Genomic DNA, 20,815 nt, shown 5'->3' with positions numbered 1-20,815 from the left:
CATGAGGTTCCATATACATGTTCATTTTGCTAATAAACCTAATTTTTCATGTAAATTTCAAAACTTAAGATTGCCTGTTGATACTTTTTTTTCTCTTTTTTTTTGTAAGCAATTTACCAATAATGTAATAGTTATTTCAGTGTTTGTTAGAAGGCAAGGTGGAATCAAGAAAATAGAGTTGGGAAGCACTCAGATGGGCTCTCCCCAATTCTTCCCCATACAATCCTAAAATAATGCCTCGAGCAGAATCAATGAAACTGTTTAAAGCATTTTTTCAAGCATAAAGTAACTTAGGAAATGAGCAAGCAAAGTGTGTCCCACTGAGGTGATAGTCAACCCTGGAGCACAAAGCAGATCAGAAAAGGTGTACCAGCAACTTGGAGTCAACTGCATTGGTTGCAGCAGCAATTTCTAAAGCTCTAAGCCCATGAATAGTGGAGGGATTGAAAAACTGGTGGAAGAAGATTGCAGTAGATCCTTCATTGGCACTGGATTCAGGAACCACTTGCTTTACTGATACACAATTCTGAGTTGCAGTTCCAAGATTAAAATAATTGATAGCACTTGTGGCCACAGGAGATCAGGGACTCTGGTCTCAAATGCAGGGTGAAGAGGAGTGTGTGTATGTGTGATATCAGTCATAGTTTAATGCAGTCCTTAGTTTCAATCGGAAGAGAGAGAAATGCACTAGTAAGTGTAGATACAGGAGAGCAAGAACCAAAAGGAGTGCACACATTGGTGGCCACAGGAGAATAAAGTACTCCTCTGGGAAAAAAAAAAAACAGAATAAGGTCAGAAGAGCAGTGATCAAATCAACTCCATAAATCGTAATAGCTTAGAAGTACTTAAAACCTACAGACACTCAGAATAACACTGAAAATAACAGCAGGAAAAGCCTGAAATTTGGGACAGTGCCCTCTCCACCCCAGAAAGAGAGCCCAAGGTTAACAAAAGTTAAAAATTAATAAACAGGTTGAAAACATGATAATTTAAGAATTACTGGTCTACCTGAAAGCCATGATTAAAAGAGCCTGAACTTTATCATTCAAAAAATAATCAAGAAATACTGACCTTGGTAGCCCATCAGCTGGTGAATGGGTAAATAAGTTACAATATATGAATGTTATGGAATATTATTGTTCTATAAGAAAGGATCAGCAGGATGATTTCAGAGAAGTCTGGAGAGACTTACATGAACTGATGCTAAGTGAAGTGAGTAAAACCAGGTGATCATTGTACAAAGCAACAGCAAGTTTATGCGATGATTAATTCTGATGCACATAGCTCTTTTCAACAGTGAGGTGATTCAGACCAGTCCCAATGCTCTTGTGATAAAAAGAGACATCTGTACCCAGAGAGAGGACTTGTGGGGAATTGAGTGTGAAACACAACATAATATTTTTCACTTTTTTGTTGTTTTTTTGCTGGCATTGTGTTTTCTTTCTCATATTTTCCATGTTTATACTGATTTTTTCTTGTGTAGCATGATGATTATGGAACCATGTATAGAAGAATTGTATATGTTTAACATAGATTGGATTACTTGTTGTCTAAAGGAGGGAGAAAAATTTTGGAATACAAAGTTTTGCAGGAATGAATGTTGAAAACTTTCCATGCATGTTTTGAAAATAAGGCTTTAATTAAAAAAAAAAGAAAGAAAGAAAAACTGATCTGATATGTTAGAACCAGAACATAAAATAGAAATTGAAAGAATCTACTGCTCACCTCCTAAAGAAATCCTGAAATGAAAACTCCCAAAGTACTCTGGTCCAATTCCAGAGCTTTTGGGTCAAGAGGATAACATTACAAGCACCCAGAAGGAAAGAATTCAATTATAGAGTAATAGTCAGGATCACACAGGATTTATCAGCTTCCACAATAAAGAATGAGAGCTTGAAATATATTTCATGAAGAAAAGAACTAGGATTATAATCAAGAATAATAATTTATCCATTATAACTGAGAATAATCTTTCAGGGGGAGAAATGGACATTTTTTGAAAGAGAGGACTTTTCAAGCATTTTCAATGAAATGAACAGAGATGAATAGAAAATTTAATTTTCAATACAAGACACAAGAGAAACATAAAAAAGCTAAACATGAAAGAAAAATAATAAGGGAATATTATAAAGTTAATTTTGTTTACATTCCTATGCAGGAAAATGATAATTGTAGATAATTGTAGAACAAAGTTCTCATTAGGAAAGTTAGATGGAGTATACAACAAAAGAGCACACACATATGAATTGACCTTGATGGGATAATTTTAAAAATAAAATTAATGGGTGAGAAAGAAGGATGAATTAACTAACAATAAGGGAAAATGAAGAAGAAAGAATAAAAATTTTATCTTATGTAAAAGAAGTAGGAAAGAAAATATTTTAATTGTAGAGGGGAAGCAGACAATACTTGAACTTTACAATCCCAAGAATTGGTTCAGAAAGAAAATAATATATACCTATACATTCAATTGGGAATACAAATCTATCTCAACCAACAAGGAAACAAGAGGGGAAGGGAATAAGAAAAGGAGAGTAGGGACAATAAAAAGAGATTAAAAGTTAATTTGAAACTAAATAATCTTTTCCTAAAAATAAGTGGATCAAATAACAAATCATAGAAACTATCAGTAATTTCATAAAAGAGAATGACAATTAGACAACATACAAAAACTTATGAAATGCAGACAAAGCAGTACTCAGGGAAAATTGTATATTTCTAAATTCTTATATCAATAAAAAAGAGAAAGAGTATATCAAAGAAAAGAGCATGCAACTTAAAAAAAACTAAAAAAAAGGAACATATTAAAAATCCATAATTAAATACCAAATTGGAAATCTTGAAAATCAAAGGAGAGATTAATCAAATTGAAAGCAACAAAATCATTGAATTAATAAATACAACTAGGAGATAATTTATGAAAAAATCATAGACAAACCATTGGTTCATTCATTTTATAAAAGAAAAAAAAAAAGAAATTACCAGTATTAAAAATAAAAAGGATTAGTTCACCACCCATGAAGATGAAATTAAAGCAATTATTAGGAGCTATGTTGCCCATTTGATGCCAATAAGTCAACAACATAAGTGAAATAGATGAATATTTTTGAAAATATAAGTTGCCTAGGTTAAAAAAATGTTGACTATTTGAAAAACATGCAAAGAAAGAGTCCTAAAAAATTCTTTTAAAACACAAATGTGCTGTTGATACAAAAGACAGGAAGAAGAAATATAACAAAAGTAAACTAAAGACCAATTTCCCTAATAAATATTGATGCAATTTTTAAAAATAAGATATTAGCAAGATTATAGCAATTATCACAAAGATCATATATTAAGTAGGATTTATATCAGGAATTTAGGGCTGGTTAAATATTAAGAAACTATGAGCATATCACAGACAAAAAAAAAACAGAAATAATAGGATTATCTCAATAGATACAGAAAAAGTTTTTGAAAAAATTAAAAACTCATTCCTACTGAAAATACTAAAAAAGCATTGAAATAAATGGAGCTTTCATTAAAATAAGTTGTGTATATCTATAAGGAAACTAGGTGTAGTCAACTAGGTGGCACAGTAGTTGGAATGCTACTCCTAGAGTCAAGAAAACTCATTTCCTGAGTTCAACTCTAGCCTCAGATGCTTATGAGGTAAATGACACTAAGCAAATCTTTTTAACTGTATTTGCCTCTGTTTCCTCATCTACAAAAAGAATGAGAGAAGGAAATAGCAACACCTGTATTTTTGTCAAGAAAATCACAAACAGGGCCATAGAATAAACATGACTGAAAATAACTGAACAACAATAATAACTCTACTAAACCTATCAGAAAGCATTATTTGTAAGGCTCATTAGACAGAAGTTGTTCCAATAAGATTAGAAATGAAGTAAGCCTGCCCACTATCACTATTATTTTTCAATATTCTTATAGAAATTATAGTTATAACAATAAAACCCCAAAATATTGAAAGATTTATACACAAGGAAAAAACAAAACTATCACTCTTTGCAGAAAATATGATGGTATACTTGAAGAATCAACAAAGTTGCAGGATATAAAATAAACTGACATAAATCATTGGCATTTCATTATGTTACAAACAAAATCCAGCAGCTAGAAATAGAAAGATAAATCTATTTGAAATAACTGCAGACAGTTGAAGAAATACTTGGTATTCTATCTGCCAAGACAAACCCAGGAATTATATGAATACAATTATGAAACTCTTTTCATACAAATAAAATCAGATCTAAATTACTGGGAAAATATTAATTAATTAAAGGTGGGCTGAACCAAAATAATAAAAATGACAACTTACCTAAATCAATTTATTCAATTCCAAAGCAATCAAATTGCTAAGAAAAATATAGAGCTAGAAAAATAACAAAATTTACCTGGAAGAATGAAAGGCCAAGAATAACAAAGGAATATATTTTTTTAAAACGTGAAAGGAAGGTAGCTTAGCATTACCAGATCTCCAGTCATATTAAAAAGTGTCACCATGAAAACAATCTGACACTAGCAAAGAAGTACAATGATAGATCAGTGGAATGCATAAGGTACACAATACATAGTAGTGATAAAGTCATAAATAATCATAATTTTGACAAAATTCAAGATTCACTATTCGAAAAAAAAAAAACTCCTAGTAAAATCATAAAGGAGTTTGACAGATACTGGGTATAGATCAATAGCAAATACCATATGCCAAGATAAGGTCAAAATTATTATATTATTTAGACATAAAGGGTGCTATCATAAGCAAATTAAGAATGCATGGAGTATTTTACATGTTAGATTTATGAATAAGAAAAGCATTTCTGACAAACCAATACTTAGAGAGTATTAAAGTATGTAAAATAAGTAATGTTGATTACATCAAAAAAAAAAAGAGGTTGAGCAAACAAAACCAATGTGGACAAAACTAGAGAAATTTGAAAACTGGGAAAATGTTATAGTAAATTTCTCTGTTAAAAGCTCAACTTTTCAAATATATAGAAAACTGAGAAAATTTGTGAGACTATAACTCATTCCCCAAATTATAAATGGTCAAGGGATATGAACAAACAGTTTTCAGAAGAATAGCCAAAGCTATTTTTATTCATATAAAAATGTTCTAACTCGCTATTGATTAGAAAGATACAAGTTGAAACAATTTTTAAGGCACCACTTCACAGCTATCAGATTGGCTAACATGGCAGAAAAGGAAAATGAGAAATTGTGGAGGGGATACAGAAAAATGGAAACATTATTGATGTATTGCTAGTAGAATTGTGAAATGCTTCAACCATTCTCAAAAACAATTTGGAACTATGTTCAAAGTGGTATAAAACCACACTTACTTTTTGATCCAGCACTACTAAGTCTTTCTTCAGAGACATCAAATAAAAAGGAAGTGATCTATATTTAAAAAATATTTATACAAGCTCTTTCTATGTTGGCAAAGAGTTGAGGAAATGCCCATCAACTGGGCAATGGCTAAATAAATTTTGGTATACAATCATGACAGAATATGATTGTGTGCTATAAGAAATAGGAATGGGATATTTTCTGAAATTCCTGGGAAGAATTTCATGAACTGATACAAAATGAAATGAGTGGAACCAGGAGAACATTGTACACAGTAAAGGCAATATTGTAAGATGATCTACTATGAATTATTAGCTATTCTCAGCAATACAATGTCCCAACACAATTCTAATCAACTTTTTTTTCTTTCTTTCTTTCTTCCTTTTTTTTGTGAAGCAATCGGATTTAAGTGACTTGCCCAGGATTACACAGTTAGTTAAATGTTAAGTGTCTGAGGCTGGATTTGAACACAGGTCCTCTTCAGTGCCTTCAGGGATTATGATCTATCCACTGTGTAATCTAGCTGCCCCTTTCAATTTCATTTTATTTATTTATTTAAAACTAAATTCAAAGAAAAAAAAAACAAAATAGCAAAGGAAAGACTGAAAAGAAAAAGAAAAATAATTGCCATGTGTCCCGCAGAATTTCAAGGCAGATTTGAAATATATAAAAATAGATTTCTATTTAAATAAAGCATATATAATAGAAGAGATTATGCATTCATGAACAGAACCACGAAATCATTGTACACAGTATCAGCAAGATTATGTGATCTTGCACCTGTGGCACACTTGGATATATGTATATGTCACAGTATATCCTAGATACAATATATGTATCCATCTTTTCTTTGTTTCCTTGTAGGATTTCTTTTGTTCTCTCTCTTTTGTAACATGACTAATATAGAAAAACTTTGTATGACTACAAATGTATAATCTAAATGAATGCCTTCTCAAGGAGGGGGGAGAGAAAGGAAAGAAGTAGAGAATATAGAATTTGTTTTTTTAAGTTATTTTTTTTACATGTAACTAGGGAAAACACACTAGTTTAAAGGCATGAATCAATGAAATAATAGTGATATCTAACATACATTCACTTTTTAAGTTAATTGAATTTTAAAGAAAAATAGATGAAAAAGAATTATATGCATATGATAGTTTTTCCAATCTTTCATTGCTATACTTCTTTTCACTTTTCTTGATGACAATTTTTAGAGATGTTACTTCCTCTCCCAAGGATTATATTGGCTACATGCCAAAAAGTTTGGTATGCTATCTCATTCTTGGCATTTTTCAGCAACATTAGTAATGTTTTGTGACTTGTAAACTGAATAAAATTTCTTTAGATTTATGTTATCCATATGTTTATATGTATATATGTGATTTTTATTCCTAAATATTAATCACAAGATATGGGTCATATCTAAATTTCTTCAAATCAGTTGAAGTCTTTAACTTCATTTTTGTTTATCTGGTAGACTGATTTCTCAAAGGATCATATTGAGGTGCCAAATTATTATACTTTGTTGTCTATTTTTCTTAAAATTCATTTGTTTACTCCAAAAGTTGTTTTCTTTGAAATAATTAGTATACACTACCCTTTGATCTAGCAATGTTACTACTTGTCTGTATTCCAAAGAAATCATAAAAGGGGGAAAAGGCCTCATGTTAAAAAATGTATATAGCACCTCTTTTTATGTAGCTAGGTACTGAATTTGAGTGAATACCCATTACTTCAGAAATGAATGAATAAGTTATGGCATATGAATGTAATAAAACATTATTTTTCTTTTTAATTTTTTTTAATTTTTTAAATAATTATAACTTTTTTATTGACAGAGCCCATGCCTGGGTAATTTTTTACAACATTATCCCTTGCACTCACTTCTGTTCCGATTTTTCCCCTCCCTTCTTCCTGCAGATGTTGAGTGAAGTGAGCAGAACCACGAAATGGTACACAGTATCAGCAAGATTATGTGATGATCACCTGTGGTACACTTGGACCTTCTCATCAAGGTAGTGATTCAAGACAATTCTAATAGATTTGAGGTGAAAAATGCCATCTGATTCCAGAGAGATAATTATGGAGACTGAATGTGGATTGAAGCATAGTATTTTCATTTTTTTATTTGTTTGGTTTTTCATTCTCATAATTTTCTTCCTTTTGGTCTTATTTTTCTTGCACAACATGACAAATATGGAAATATGTTTTAAAGGGTTGTATATATTTAAGCTATAAAAATTGCTTGCTAGCTTGAGGAGAGGGGTGATAAGGGAGGGAGGGAGAGAGAAAAATTTGGAACATAGTCTTACAAAAATTAATGTTGAATGAAGTTATTCAAGTCAACTCCAATAGACTTGTCATGGAGAGAATCATCTGCATCCTGAAAGAGGACTGTGAGGGCTGAATGTGAATCACAACATAGTATTTTCACCTTTTTTGTTGTAGTTTGCTTGCCTTTTTCTCATTTTTTTCCTTCTTGATACGATTTTTCTTGTGTGGCATCATAAATGTGGAAATATGTTTAGAAGATTTGCACATGTTTAACATATGTTGGATTAATTGTTGTCTAGGTGAGGAATGATGGAGGGAAGGGAGGAAGAAAAATTTGGAAAACAAGGATTTTGCAAAGATAAATGCTGAAAATTATCTTTGCATGTATTTTGAAAATAAAAAAGCTATTATTTAAAAAGTTAATGTTGAAAATCATCTTTATATGTATTTGGAAAAAAAATAAAATAATATTGAGAAAAAGATAACCATTGTACTTTCTCTATTTAGTTCTTCTAATTATATCTACTTTTGCTGTTGCCTTGTCATAGCCATGATTGCTACACTTTATTTGCAAACATATGAAATATAATAAATTCTGCCCCAGTCCATCATTTTCAATTTTTGTGAATTTTACATGTAAGCAACATATTCTCAGATTCTATTTGCTGATATATCATTATACTTTTCCACTTCATGAGTAAGTTCATCCCATTTGTAGTTATCATCATGTAGCCCTTGCATAGTACTCAAAATAACTGACAATTCTAAGTGTTTTTTGATTCCTGGGTTTACAACTCAAATTTTCTACTCCATTCTGGTTTTTTCATCAGGAAAGACTAAAAGTTCTAAAAGTTCTCAATTTCACTAAATCTACATTCTCTTCCACTCCCAGATGTTTATATTCTGTCATATGAGGAAAGTTATTCATGATTTTTAAACCATTTTAGGATTCATTTTTTTTTTTGGAATACTGTAAAAATCAAACAAATACAAGAAGCATTCATTTATTGCCCAGTGTTTTGTGATCCTGTCAGGGGACCCTTATAAGATGAATTCTTTCTTTCTGGCTGCTTGAAGTATTCTTTTCTTTTGTAATGAAGCTTTGAGTCTTGGCAATGACATTCCTAGAAATTTTTATTCCCTAGTTTCTTTTAGGAAGAAATGACTTTTGAGTCTTATAAGTGAAGGAAGTATTTCTTCCGATCTCATAGCAGATTAGGAAGAGCACTGAACTTGGAGTCATAAAGACTTGAGTTTGAATTCAGCCTCAGATTATTAATAGCTGTAAAAGCCTGGAAAATTCACTTAATTTCATTTAAATCACATCTCTAAAATAAGAACCTATTTTCCATGTTTTTTGCAAATATAAAATAATAATATTTAATGCACTTCACAAAACTTAAAATAGCTATAAATGTTAGCTATTATTATCCTAACTTCTTTAAATACATGTTTTATAGTAATTTTTAGGAAAACCAGTAATTCTTAAATTATCCCTTGATTTGTTTTATAGAACAGATTTTTTTGATAATAGAATATTAATATTGTCTTCTACATTTCGATCCTTTAATTATATCATAAAATTTATTGCTACCTTATGGAGTCATTGGACTTTGTTTAGTTTATCTTAATTTTCAAAACATCTATCACTTTGATGAAATTTTCTAACCTCCATTCTATATTATTGATTTCCACTGAATTTATTCCTCAAAAGCTCTCATATGATTTTTAATTTCATATTTAAGTTATTGCTGTGCCTTCCACAACATTGCTAATCTATCCTCCTCTTCATTATATTCGCATAACTATCACATTACTTCCAGCCCTCATCTTCTCATGCCTCAACTATGGAAATATATTCTAATTTATTTTCTTGGCTCAAATCTTTCTTCTTAGAAATTCAACATATAGAAAACTGCCAAAGTTTTTTTTCTAAAATAGGGATGCTCCCAAGGAGGAAAAAGGGACTGGGGGGTGGGGGGAAGCAGTTGGGATAAGAATAAGACGGGAAGGGATGTCAGAGACAAGGGATGAGTGCCCGGGGTACAGGGAGAGAGCGAGGACACTGGGATGCGAGGAAAGAAAAGAAGAGAGGGAGGGAGGAGAGAGGGAAGGAAGGGAAGGACCACGGGGCTAGGAAGGAGGGATGAAAGAAAGGGTGGCAAGGAGAAGGGAGGAGAGAGGGATGTTGGGAAGGAGGGAGGGATGAGGAGGATGGAGGGATGCAGGGCGGGCGGAGGATGCTGCGCCCAGACTCACCTCCGTGGGTGGGGGGACAGTGTCCCTCTTCCTCCTCTTCGCTGTTCCTAGCTGTTCCTCGGCCCGGCGGCGGCGGCGGCGGCAGCCGGTATCAGTGAGCGGGCACCTGCGGGCGGCGGCGGCGGCGGTGGCGGCGGTGGCGGCGGGCGCTGCCACTGCTGCTGCTGCTGCTGCTGCTGCTGCTGCTGCTGCTCCTAAGGCTGCTGGGGCTGCTGCTGCTCTTGGGGCTGCGGGATCCCCGCCTCCCCGCCGCACGCACACACACGCGCACACACGCGCGCACACACACACGGGGCTGGACACGAAGCGGTCTCTCCCCCCTCCCCACCCCCCGCCCTCACTCACTCCCGGACTCTTGCCCAGCAAAGCCGGGGCCGCCGCTGAACCTGGGAACAGCAGCTGCCACGCCAACGGCTGCCGCTAGGGGGAGAGCGAGTCGGAGCGAAGGCGCAGGCGCCGGATCTCTGGAGCACCCCCGCCTGCCCTGGGTCCCTAGACTTGTCCGCTCGGCGGCGCGCTCGCGCACTGGAGGCCGGGAGGAGCGGCAAGAGGAGGGGCTGCTGCAGGTGGAGAGGGGGAGGGGACGCCGCTTCAGGGCGCAGGTGCTGTGGCCATGGCAACCGCGTAACTAAGAGGGCGGGGAAGAGATGCTATGAGAGAGGGAGGAGGGCATCAGGGATACAGAGCCGAGATTTCCTGATAAGAGCGCTGGCCTCCCAAAAGCTCAAAGAGACCAGGGACAAGAACCGCGTCACTGGTCTTTGTTGTCCCTGCGTCCAACACAGTGCTAGGCACATAGGGGACGACAGGGGCTGGGGCTGTACTTTTGATCTTATTTGTACAGGGAGCTCCCAGGTAAGGTAACTCCCTTTACCAATGTATGTCAGCACATTATCTGCTAGCTACAAACAGAATTGCCCCGAGAAATTCACTAGCCCAGGGTCATCCAGCCGGGATATGGCTGAAAGAGTCTAGTGTAGTGCATAGAGAGCTGAAGAGTAGACCCCCATGTACACTCTTGATTATTGATTTTGTGGGAATCTTGTCTCTTACTATATGACAGGAGTGAGAGGACTTAATTACTTATTAATCAACAGATTCTGCCCTCAAGAAGCTGGAACATAGTAGGTACTTAATGCCTGACAACATAGAAGAAAAGTATAAAGCATTTTGCATTGAGGAGCTGACCAAATTGGGGGGGGGGGTTGAATCCATTCCTAGGAAGTGCCTTTATAATTAGAGAAAGCTAGCTTAAGGAAATGAGTGGTATAGAGGGGGTGCTGGTTAGGAAGTAGGACAAATCTGGCCTCCCATCCTGATTCTACTATGCTGGTTGTGGGGTCTTGGCCAATCAGTTCTCTGGGTAACACTTTCAGTCTCTTAAGTTACAGAGAAAATGCTGATCTGCTTTGGTAAAGTTTCCTCACCTGTCATTCTATCAATTAAATCATAGGTGTAGTCTCTAACAATTGTAGTTTTTAGGATTATAGATTTGGAGTTGGAAGGACTCTCAGAGGATTTCTTGTCCTACTTCCCTCATTTTACAGGGGAATAAACTGAGGTTGATGATAGTTAAGTCCAAGGTCAAAAGAATAAGTACTATCAAAGAGTTTCAAACCAAGTTCTTTGATTCCAGAGCTAGTGAACTGTCTATAGTAAAAAAAAAAAAAAAATGTACTTTTTTCTGGAAGGAGATAACATCCTTGAGCCTCAACTTTGTCATCTGTAAAATGGGGAATAATACTGGAAGAATAATGAAATAGAAGTGAATAATAGATTCTGCCCTCTGAAGACAATGCAGACTTAGGTTGAAATAGTGTTTCATACACATACTAGCTGTGGGACCCTGGTTCTGCTTAGTCTTTTAAGCTTAGACTGTATCTTTTAAGCTTAGACTGTAAGCTTTTTCATAAGATTTCCTTTTGCCTTGTATTGAATCCCTAGACTTAGCACAGTTTCTGGCACTCAGCAAATATTAAATTCTTAAGAAATACTTAGCCACTATTTGTGCCTTAGGCAACTTTAAAAGATAACTTAAAAAGCATGTTCCCATCAGCATCAGGGCCGAAAACTTCCTAATTCTACCTAAAGGAAATCACAGATCTGTTGCCATTGTTGTTCTTGAATAATCCTTCATTCCAGCATTGTTTTGAAATCAAGAGGTAATATATGTAAAGCAGAAAACACTATATAAATAGCAACTTTTTCTTTAAAACTTTCATTGCTAAGGTCTCTAACACTGTGTAATCAGAGAATCAGCCAGCTTGACTCAGAGTAGAATCAGGCAGACCCTGAATGTGAGTCCTGGATCTAGTGGCTGTTTGAATTAAGACAAATTGATTAACAATTTGAATATTGAGTTAAATTTAGTTTTACTTGCACCCATGGCACCAATCTCAGAGTTGCTGTTTGTGTGTGTGTGTGTGTGTGTGTGTGTGTGTATGTGTGTATGTGTGTGTGAGAGAGAGAGAGAGAGAGAGAGAGGGAGGGAGGGAGGGAGGGAGGGAGGGAGGGAGGGAGGAGAGAGAGAGAGAGAGAGAGAGAGAGAGAGAGAGAGAGAGAGAGAGAGAGAGAGAGAGAGAGAGAGAGAGAGAGAGAAGGAAGGAGGAAAAGAGAGAGGGGAGAGTGAGGGAAGATGGGAGAGAGAAAGAGAGAGATTCATGTTTCCTGTACTTTCCTCCCAAACATTATGTGGTATTATTTTCACTGACCTCATTTCACTAAAGAGGAAACTGAGGCTCAGAAAAAAGCAACCAGCCTACATTCATTTAACTAATTAATGACGTAGATGAGACTCAAACCCAAGTGTTTTGATTGATGAATTTTCACTAAACCATTCAATCCACAATAATTTTCTGTCATTTTAACTGTTCTAACTTTTATCTGTATTACCAATTCTCTGTACTAAACTTTGCTACCTGTGTTTCCTTAGGCAAGTAATTTGTCCCCTTAACTTGGATTTCCTTATTTCTATTACAAGAATAATAATAATTGCAATGCTAACTCATATACAGAAAGCCCAATTTAAACCACAAAATAAATGAGTTGTTAGCCTTTCCTACAAAGTTTTGGTTCTAGATAATCTTTTTAAAATTATTTTAATAATGATAACTATATTTTGCCTTTTCCCTCCCCTTCTAACTTTAAAAAAAATCAAGAAAAAAGCAAAAGTGATATATTAAGGAAAAGTCCAAAAATAATATATGCCTATAGACTACCCACCTGAGCAAAGAAGTAGGGGAGGGGATGTTCTTTCATCTATCTTCTTTGGGATAATGCTTGTTCCTTCTAATTTTACAACATTCACTCTTGATTTTTTTTTTTTTTTTTTGCTGAGATGATTAGGATTAAGTGACTTGCCCAGTCACATAGGTAGGAAGTATTGTGTCTGAAACCAGATTTGGACTCCTATTCTCCTGACTTCAGGGCTACTCTATCCACTGCACCAACTAGCTGCCCCAACTCTTAATTTTTTTTTAATGAAATTTTGAAATTTTCCTTTATGTTATTGTAATCATTGTGTTTTCTTGATTCTTCTTCATTATGAATCAGTTCATTAAAGTCATTCCATATTTTTCTGTATTTTCCATATTGTTACTGCACAGTAATATTTTATTGTGTTGAATTACATTCATAAACTTCCATTTGTTTGGGAAATCCTCAACTTTCTTTCCAGTTCTTTGATACCACATAAAGTACATATTTTGTTTTATATAAGGACTTTCTTCTTATTGATGGCTGTGGTAATTTTCAATAAATACCTAATGACTAAATTAAAATTTTATTTCATCAGAATCCTTCCCATTCATTCAGTTGTGATTCAGGCTTCCATTCCTTTACCCAGTGCAGCATCATGGGGTATCTTTCATATTCAGTTGTGATTCTCTAGCATCCTCCCACAAAACTAGTCTTCCTCCCATGCTAACTTTCAACATATACTTTGGTATTTACCCTTTCAATCAAATATAATATTTTTCTTCAGTGTTCCTCCAAAGTAGGATGCTTAATATAAAGAGAATTGAGTTTGGAGTTAAGAGATCTGGGATGAAAAATTTCTTTTGACAAGTAATTTGATATCAATAGGACTCCATGTCCTTATCTGTGAAATGAAAAGCCAAACTAGGTGCTCTCTGAAGTTCTTTCTAGCTCTAATAATGCATTAGCATCCTTTTGGACAATCATGGGATGGCATTGCTAAAACAAACAAACAAAAGTAGAAAATACAAAATTAAACCTCCAAATAATTATGTATATATGTTTATATGTATATATACATATATTTACATGAGTACATGCATTGTTTTGTGTGTGTGTGTGTGTGTGTATACACAGGCATATATGTGTTATCACACAGGATCAATTACTTTCTACTATGTATGTGTGTGTATTGTGTGAATAACAAAGCCAGTGTGTTCTCTCCATCTTAGCCTATTCCTTTTTCCTTCCTTCCACTAAAAGATCCCAGAAATTATAGGGAAAGAAACTAAGTTATTGCCATTAAGGATTTCAAAGCAACAACTGCATTTCCTTTCTAGATGCTTCAGGATCACTGTATAAAATGCAAAAAAAATTACCAGTTTAGAAGTAAGGATACCTTTCTTTAAAGCCCACATGTGCCTCTTACATACCATGTGGTCTTCGTTGAGTAACTTCTCTAGAGTTACACATAAAGAGGACATAAGGCTGGATGATCCTTGTCAACTGTACAGATATATTCATTTCTTCACATGAATGTCATCTCATTTCAGAAGAAAGATGATCTTACTGTGGAGAATAGCATCCTTCGTATCTAGGTTGGCCTTTTCCACCTCTGAATTTCATTTTTATAATTACAAACAGTATCCATTGAGTTTGAAACTGATTCACTCTGTTTGGGCAAACAATTACAGAAAAGACTGGATTAAAAATTGAATATTTGGTTTTACACATCAATGCAATTTGTGCCTATTTTTACTTTATAATTAGGTCCAGTTTAGTGAATCAGAGAAAAAAAAAACACAAAAGAGATAAAAGTTGGAGTGAAATAGATCAAAGGTAGCATGAAAAAGGAGTGGAAATATGGGAGGACCAAGTAATGATTTAAAAGAGAAACATAGGTTAGAAAGGGCTAATATAAAAATTGCTGGATAGAAAAAAGTGATGAATTTTTGGATCTAAGAATCCTTCCCTGGGGGAAACATAAAGCATTTTTAAATTGTATGTTTACACACATATAATTTTTAATTTATAGAATAAAGCATGTATTTTCATAATGTACTATAATTATAAAATGATCATTGCACATGAAATTGAAAATCCATTATATGCAACTTATTATTCCTTTTAAATATATAAAAAATCAATCATGTAGATTTCCTTTTTTTTCTTTTACCAAGAGATGGGTACCATTAGACATGAGGCATTAGTGAATGCCAGGATGTAATTGAAACAATGAAGGCCAGAAACATAAGCAGGATGTGCTTGGATGGAATTAATCAGTCAGCCAAGAGTATCAAGAAGATGATAAAACAGGTTCACAGTAACTAAGCCCCTGCTCTAAAGGTCCAAGATATGAGAAGAGAAAAGACAAAACCTGCAGTACCAAAGCTGGTAACTGATGTCCTTAAACCTGATTTGTGGCCTTTTCTCTGTAACATCTGAAAGGTGGTAAACCTAAAGTGCTGATTGAATAGCTTCCCACACTTTCTTTTAAAGTTTAGGTGGAGTCAGGGTTAGCTTTCATGTAGTATAATAAGTGAGATCTTTGAACTTGTCATTTCATCTCTTGTATGTCTGTATGTGAAAATAAAATCTCTGTGGAAAGAATGATTTAGTCACTGAATCCTTTAATTTTTATTCCCCCTTGTTCTTTCATTGGTATCTGCTTGCTTTAAATCACATTCAGTAATGAATGACATCTCCTAGTAATCTATAATAGAACAGTAAAAGATAGGTCCAGGCAAGATGTTTTAACAAGAATTAAAATTTTAAAACTTATTTGAACTCTGCAGTGTGGTTTGCAGGATCTCGCCCTCAATTGCCCTTTTGTTTTATCCTGTCTCATGAAGGAGCCAGCAGCTCCTGTCAGTTATCAGAGAAGAACCTGGACTTGTCTAGTTGTTGCTTTTCTTAAGTATCCAGGAGAGAAATGGCAGATGTGGTTTGTATTGGAAATGTGTCCCCAGGGAGACATTTATGTCATCTTTGGGACAGAGAGGGGGAGGCCTTCAGCCTCCTTCCTTTTTTCTGATAACAAATCAAGCATCTTTGGGAAACTAATGGAGGTTTGGATTGAAGCAAAAGAAATAATTCTAAAAATAAATAAATGACAAAGCTTCTGTTTCAGTTTTTCCCACATTTTAAATAAGTAGATTTTTTGTTAACCTTTAATTCCTTTGTCTATATGCTGCTGATGACAAGCTGAATGCTTTCCCTTTTTGTCTTAAATGTTTTCTTTTTATGTCTTTTTTTCTACATCTCTTTATAACTGATGCTTTTTGTTTTTACATCACAATCATCTCCAAATATACTTCCTCTCTCCTCTGCCACTTTAATAAAGATTTTAAAAAAACAAGCAGAAAAATCAATTTAGCAAAACCAACCTAGGCAGCAATGGCCTCTGATAATGGGATATGCTATATTTTATACCCTTTTTCTATCACCATGGCAATGAAGAAAGGGAGACTTTTCTCAACTCTTTTTTGGTCAAATTTTGTGTCAGTTTCACAAATATGTAGTCTCAGTAAGAAGAACATCCAAGGTCTCTTCTATCACTATAACTGTGATCTGTTAATCTCATAAGTGATAAAATCAAGACTTGGAATCAGAATGGCCTAAGTTAAATCTAGCCTCGTAAATTGTGTCACTTGGTAGGTTATTTAATCATTCTCAGACTCAGTTTCCTCATTTATAAGATGGGTGTGTTGGATGAGAGCCAGGTCTCTTCTGGCTCTCAATCTACAACCTTAAATAGGGACAGAGCCCACTATCCCTATTGCCATTGGTTTTATAGATTTTAAAGATGGTTTAGATGGAAAATTCCATAGCTAAGTAGATGCATCTGATCAGTTGTAAGGGCAGATTAACAAGAGAGCAAAAATTATCAGGTCCTGTGAGTTAGCAAATAACTTTAACACATTGATTGAATAAAACAATTGACTCTAACCAAAATTGAAATCTATGATGTTGTTTATCTCCAAGTGCATGTTTCTCTTTGGTGGAGATGGCTAAACTTCCAAATCTTCAAATGATATTTTTCAGAGAGACCACCTACAGTCAATCATAATCTAAAGTTCTTCTCTTGAGCTCTATTATGACAGTCTGACTTCTTACCAAACCCTCAACAATGGCTATCTTCTATAGTACTATTTTATTTACTTCTAATTTATTAATGAACTTTCAAATCTCCCTTCATTCAATGACCCACATACCAGAACTTAGCACATATTTCTTCCCATTTTCTTCTTATTTCAAGTAGGACAAAAGGAAGAAACACACCATGAAATTATCATAATCATTGTGATTTTTTAACTTGCCTTTTATAATTTAAAAGAAACAAATCAATACTAGCATTTTATAATTTTTGACCCCTATATTCAATACTAAACTGTCATTAGCTTCATTTATGTAAATTTAGCATAGAAAACCCAAGGACGCAATTACATATATAATTTGATAAGTGAATTGTGAGAGGCAGGGTGGTATAATGGAAAGAGTTCTGGGCTTGAAGTTAGAAAGTATAGGGTAGAAACAAACTGCATGAACATGAGCAAATCAGTTAAAATCTATGTAGCTCAGGTAATTTGTGTGAACTTGTTTATTGAGATGAACTGGTTAGGATCTGAAGCAGTGGAGGTAATTACCACAGTGGGGTTTCTTTGAGCTGATGAAACCATAGGATCTTTGTGCATTCATATTTATTCTTTATGAAAGTTATATTTATTCAAGAACCAAGAATGTGATAATCCCGGGACTTGTATGTTTAAACTCTTAATGTATTACATAGTATTAGAGGCCCTTAAGAAATCTAGCCGGACCAACAATAGATCTCAGGTTTCATTTGGTCTTTATTTGGATCTCAATTGACTCAGAGTTAATGTAAATAGCAATTATTTATGCTTTGGCCAGAAACTCAAAAGGCCTTCTGGTAAGGACCATGCTTAGGTGAAGGAGCAGGTCAATTCTTCGAGTGCCTCCACAGCTGTGAACCATAACATTTGAAGGAGTTGCAAAGCAGCTTTATTTCCTTCCTAGTGGTATCTGACAGAGTCAAGTAGAGCAAGTGTAACCCATGTTCCACATGAAAATCCTTCAAATCTTACTGACTTCATCTAAACTGGACCACAGCTATTATAAAGGCAAACTTCAAAGTGCTCAGAGATGGAAAGAGACCTTTTCTATTACCAGAACAATATCCTTAGTTCTTTTATCTAATTCTCATATGAGGTAATGTGGAGCTCATCTTCATTCTGCTCAAACTGTTGTTACCCTTCAGATTTTCAAGATCTGGACCTAATCCTCCATATAAGCACAGAAAAAGGGAACAGAGTAGGCTATGTACGGTATTCTCTCTACAAACTATTTCTATTAATGTAACCTGATTGACCCAGCTCTTCTGACTGATACATAACACTATTGACTTATAAGCTTGTGGTTTAATAGAACTCCTGATTAATTTTAGCACAAACTGTTTTATATCTCTAGCTCTCCAATGCTGCAGTTGTACAAATAATTATTTGTACCCACATAGAACTATATTACACTTATTCCTATTAAATTTCTTCTTGTTTCCTTGATCTTATTTCATCATCTTTCATGAGAAAGCTTTGTGTGATGGAAAAAAAGGAATGGGTTTAAAAATCAATCAATAATTCATCCATTCAACAAAATTTGATTTAAAAAATACACAGCATATTTTGTGCCTGACATTGTGTTAGATACTGGGGATACAAAGAAAAAAAATAAATAATCATGCTTTTAAGGAGCTAGCATCTAATCAAGGTGTCCAGGAAGACATCCAAGTTTATCTATGAGAAAATTTAAGGGCCTTCCCCACCTAGAATAGTTCTTTTTGTGAAGGAAAAATTAGGCCATCTTGACTACTAATCTTTACCTATCCTTTAATCACCAAATAGGCATTCCCAAACACAAACTGAATCCTGGGAAAAATTTTAGCTTAAAAAGTACCAAGTCTCCCACTGCATTTGGGGCTATCTCCAGTTGTTCTGACCTATATCTTGCAAATGGACTTAGATGACTCTAAAGGAGAGAGTAAGGCTGGTGACTCAGCACAGCTGTATCTCACTTAAATCCAATTCATGAAATCATTCTTTTGATGTCATCGCTTCTCTTTAAGAATGAATGGCTAACAATAACAACAACAACTATGTCAATATGATAAGTAAATACAAAAAATACTTGGGTCCAAATACCTAAGTACTCCCTCAAGTACTTAGTATCTGTGTAATCATAAGTAAATTAAAACCTCTCTAAGCTTATTCTTTTTGTCTGTAAAAGGGACATTTGAATAATCATAGTTTATACTATATATATGTGTATATATATGCATACACTGTGTATGTATGTATGTGTGTGTGTGTGTGTGTGTGTATTTATTTATGGTAGAGGGAAGGAAAAGATACTAATTTCAGAGAAGGTGGAATTTAAGTTAAGTCTTACAGGAATTCAAGAAAGCCAGGAGGAAGAAATCAAAAGGAAAAGTATTTCAAACAGAGAAAAACAAGTAAAAGTGTCCAAGGTAAAAAGTTAAATGTCACATGCAAAGGACAACAGAAAGTCCAGGGTCACTGGCTCAATAGAGGACCTGGAGAGAAGTAAAGCAGAAACACACTATATAGTTAAGAAAGGACCAGTCAGTAGAGGATCTTCAAAACCAGACCTCATTTTTGTATCTGATCTTGAACATAATAGGGAACCACTGAAGTTAACTGAATGGGAAAATAGGGGTATGTCATGGTTCAACTTACACTTTTGGGAGATGAATTTGGCAGCTGAGTGGAGGAAGGACTGGTGTAGGGAGAAGTTTGATTCAGAGAGACCAATCAGAAAGGTATGGCAAGAGTCCAACAGTGTGCTGATGAGTGAAGTGATACCACTAGATTAGTAGATGATGGAGATGAAAGAAGGAAACATATCTAAGAGACATGGCGATGATTGAAAAAATAAGCTTTGGCAACAGACTGGAAATGTGGAGTGAGTACAAGAGAGGAGTCAAGTTTGGTACTGAGTTTGCACTTTTCAATTACTATCTTACTTTGCTCTTCTTGGCAAGAGCAATAGTGCTTAAACCTCTCCTCTTTAAGTGCTTCAGGTTTTTCACATCCATATCAAAGGAGAGAAAGGGTTAGCTTGTCCTATTAGAAAGTTCTTCAGAATTTTTTTATTAAAGCTTTTTTATTTTCAAAACATATACTTAGATTATTTTCAACATTCACCCCTGCAAAACCTTGTCTTCCCAATTTTTTTTTCCTTTCCTTCACCACCCCATTCCCTTCTTCATATGGCTAATAATTTAATATATATTAAAATATGCAAATCTTCTATATATAGTTTCACAATTATCATGATGCATAAGAAAAGTCAGATAAAAAATGAAAAAGAAAACAAAATGCAAGCAAACAATAACAAAAAAGGGAAAGTACTATGTTGTGATCTACACTCAGTCCACACAGTCCTCTCTTTGGATGTAGATAGCTCTTATCATTACAAGATGGTTTGTACTGGCCTGAATTATCTCATTGTTGATGAGAGTCATGTCCATCAGAATTGATCACAACATAATTGTGCTATTGCCATGTATAATGGTTTCCTGGTTCTGCTCATTTCATTCAGCATCAGTTTCTGTAAGGCTTCTCTGAAATCATCCTGCTGATCATTTCTTACAGAACAATAATATTCCATAACATTCAACCATTCCATGACTTCTTCAATC

At 34.7% G+C, this 20,815-nt stretch overlaps 1 protein-coding gene across 2 annotated transcripts in view; it reads right to left on the bottom strand.

Moving 5' to 3' along the window:
* The window catches only part of CTNNA2 (catenin alpha 2), a 1,459,872-nt gene extending 1,449,852 nt beyond the window's left edge, over positions 1-10,020 (bottom strand). For both annotated transcript variants that reach the window (XM_051974336.1, XM_051974337.1), the window contains exon 1: positions 9,886-10,020. The gene's annotated coding sequence lies outside the window, so the exon portion shown is untranslated. The remainder of the gene's footprint in view (positions 1-9,885) is intronic.
* Positions 10,021-20,815: the final 10,795 nt, after the last annotated feature.

This window comes from Antechinus flavipes, chromosome 2, assembly GCF_016432865.1.
Source record: "Antechinus flavipes isolate AdamAnt ecotype Samford, QLD, Australia chromosome 2, AdamAnt_v2, whole genome shotgun sequence".
Lineage (NCBI taxonomy): Eukaryota > Metazoa > Chordata > Mammalia > Dasyuromorphia > Dasyuridae > Antechinus > Antechinus flavipes.
Note: the sequence above shows the minus strand (reverse complement) of the source record. Positions and strands in the feature narration are given on the sequence as shown.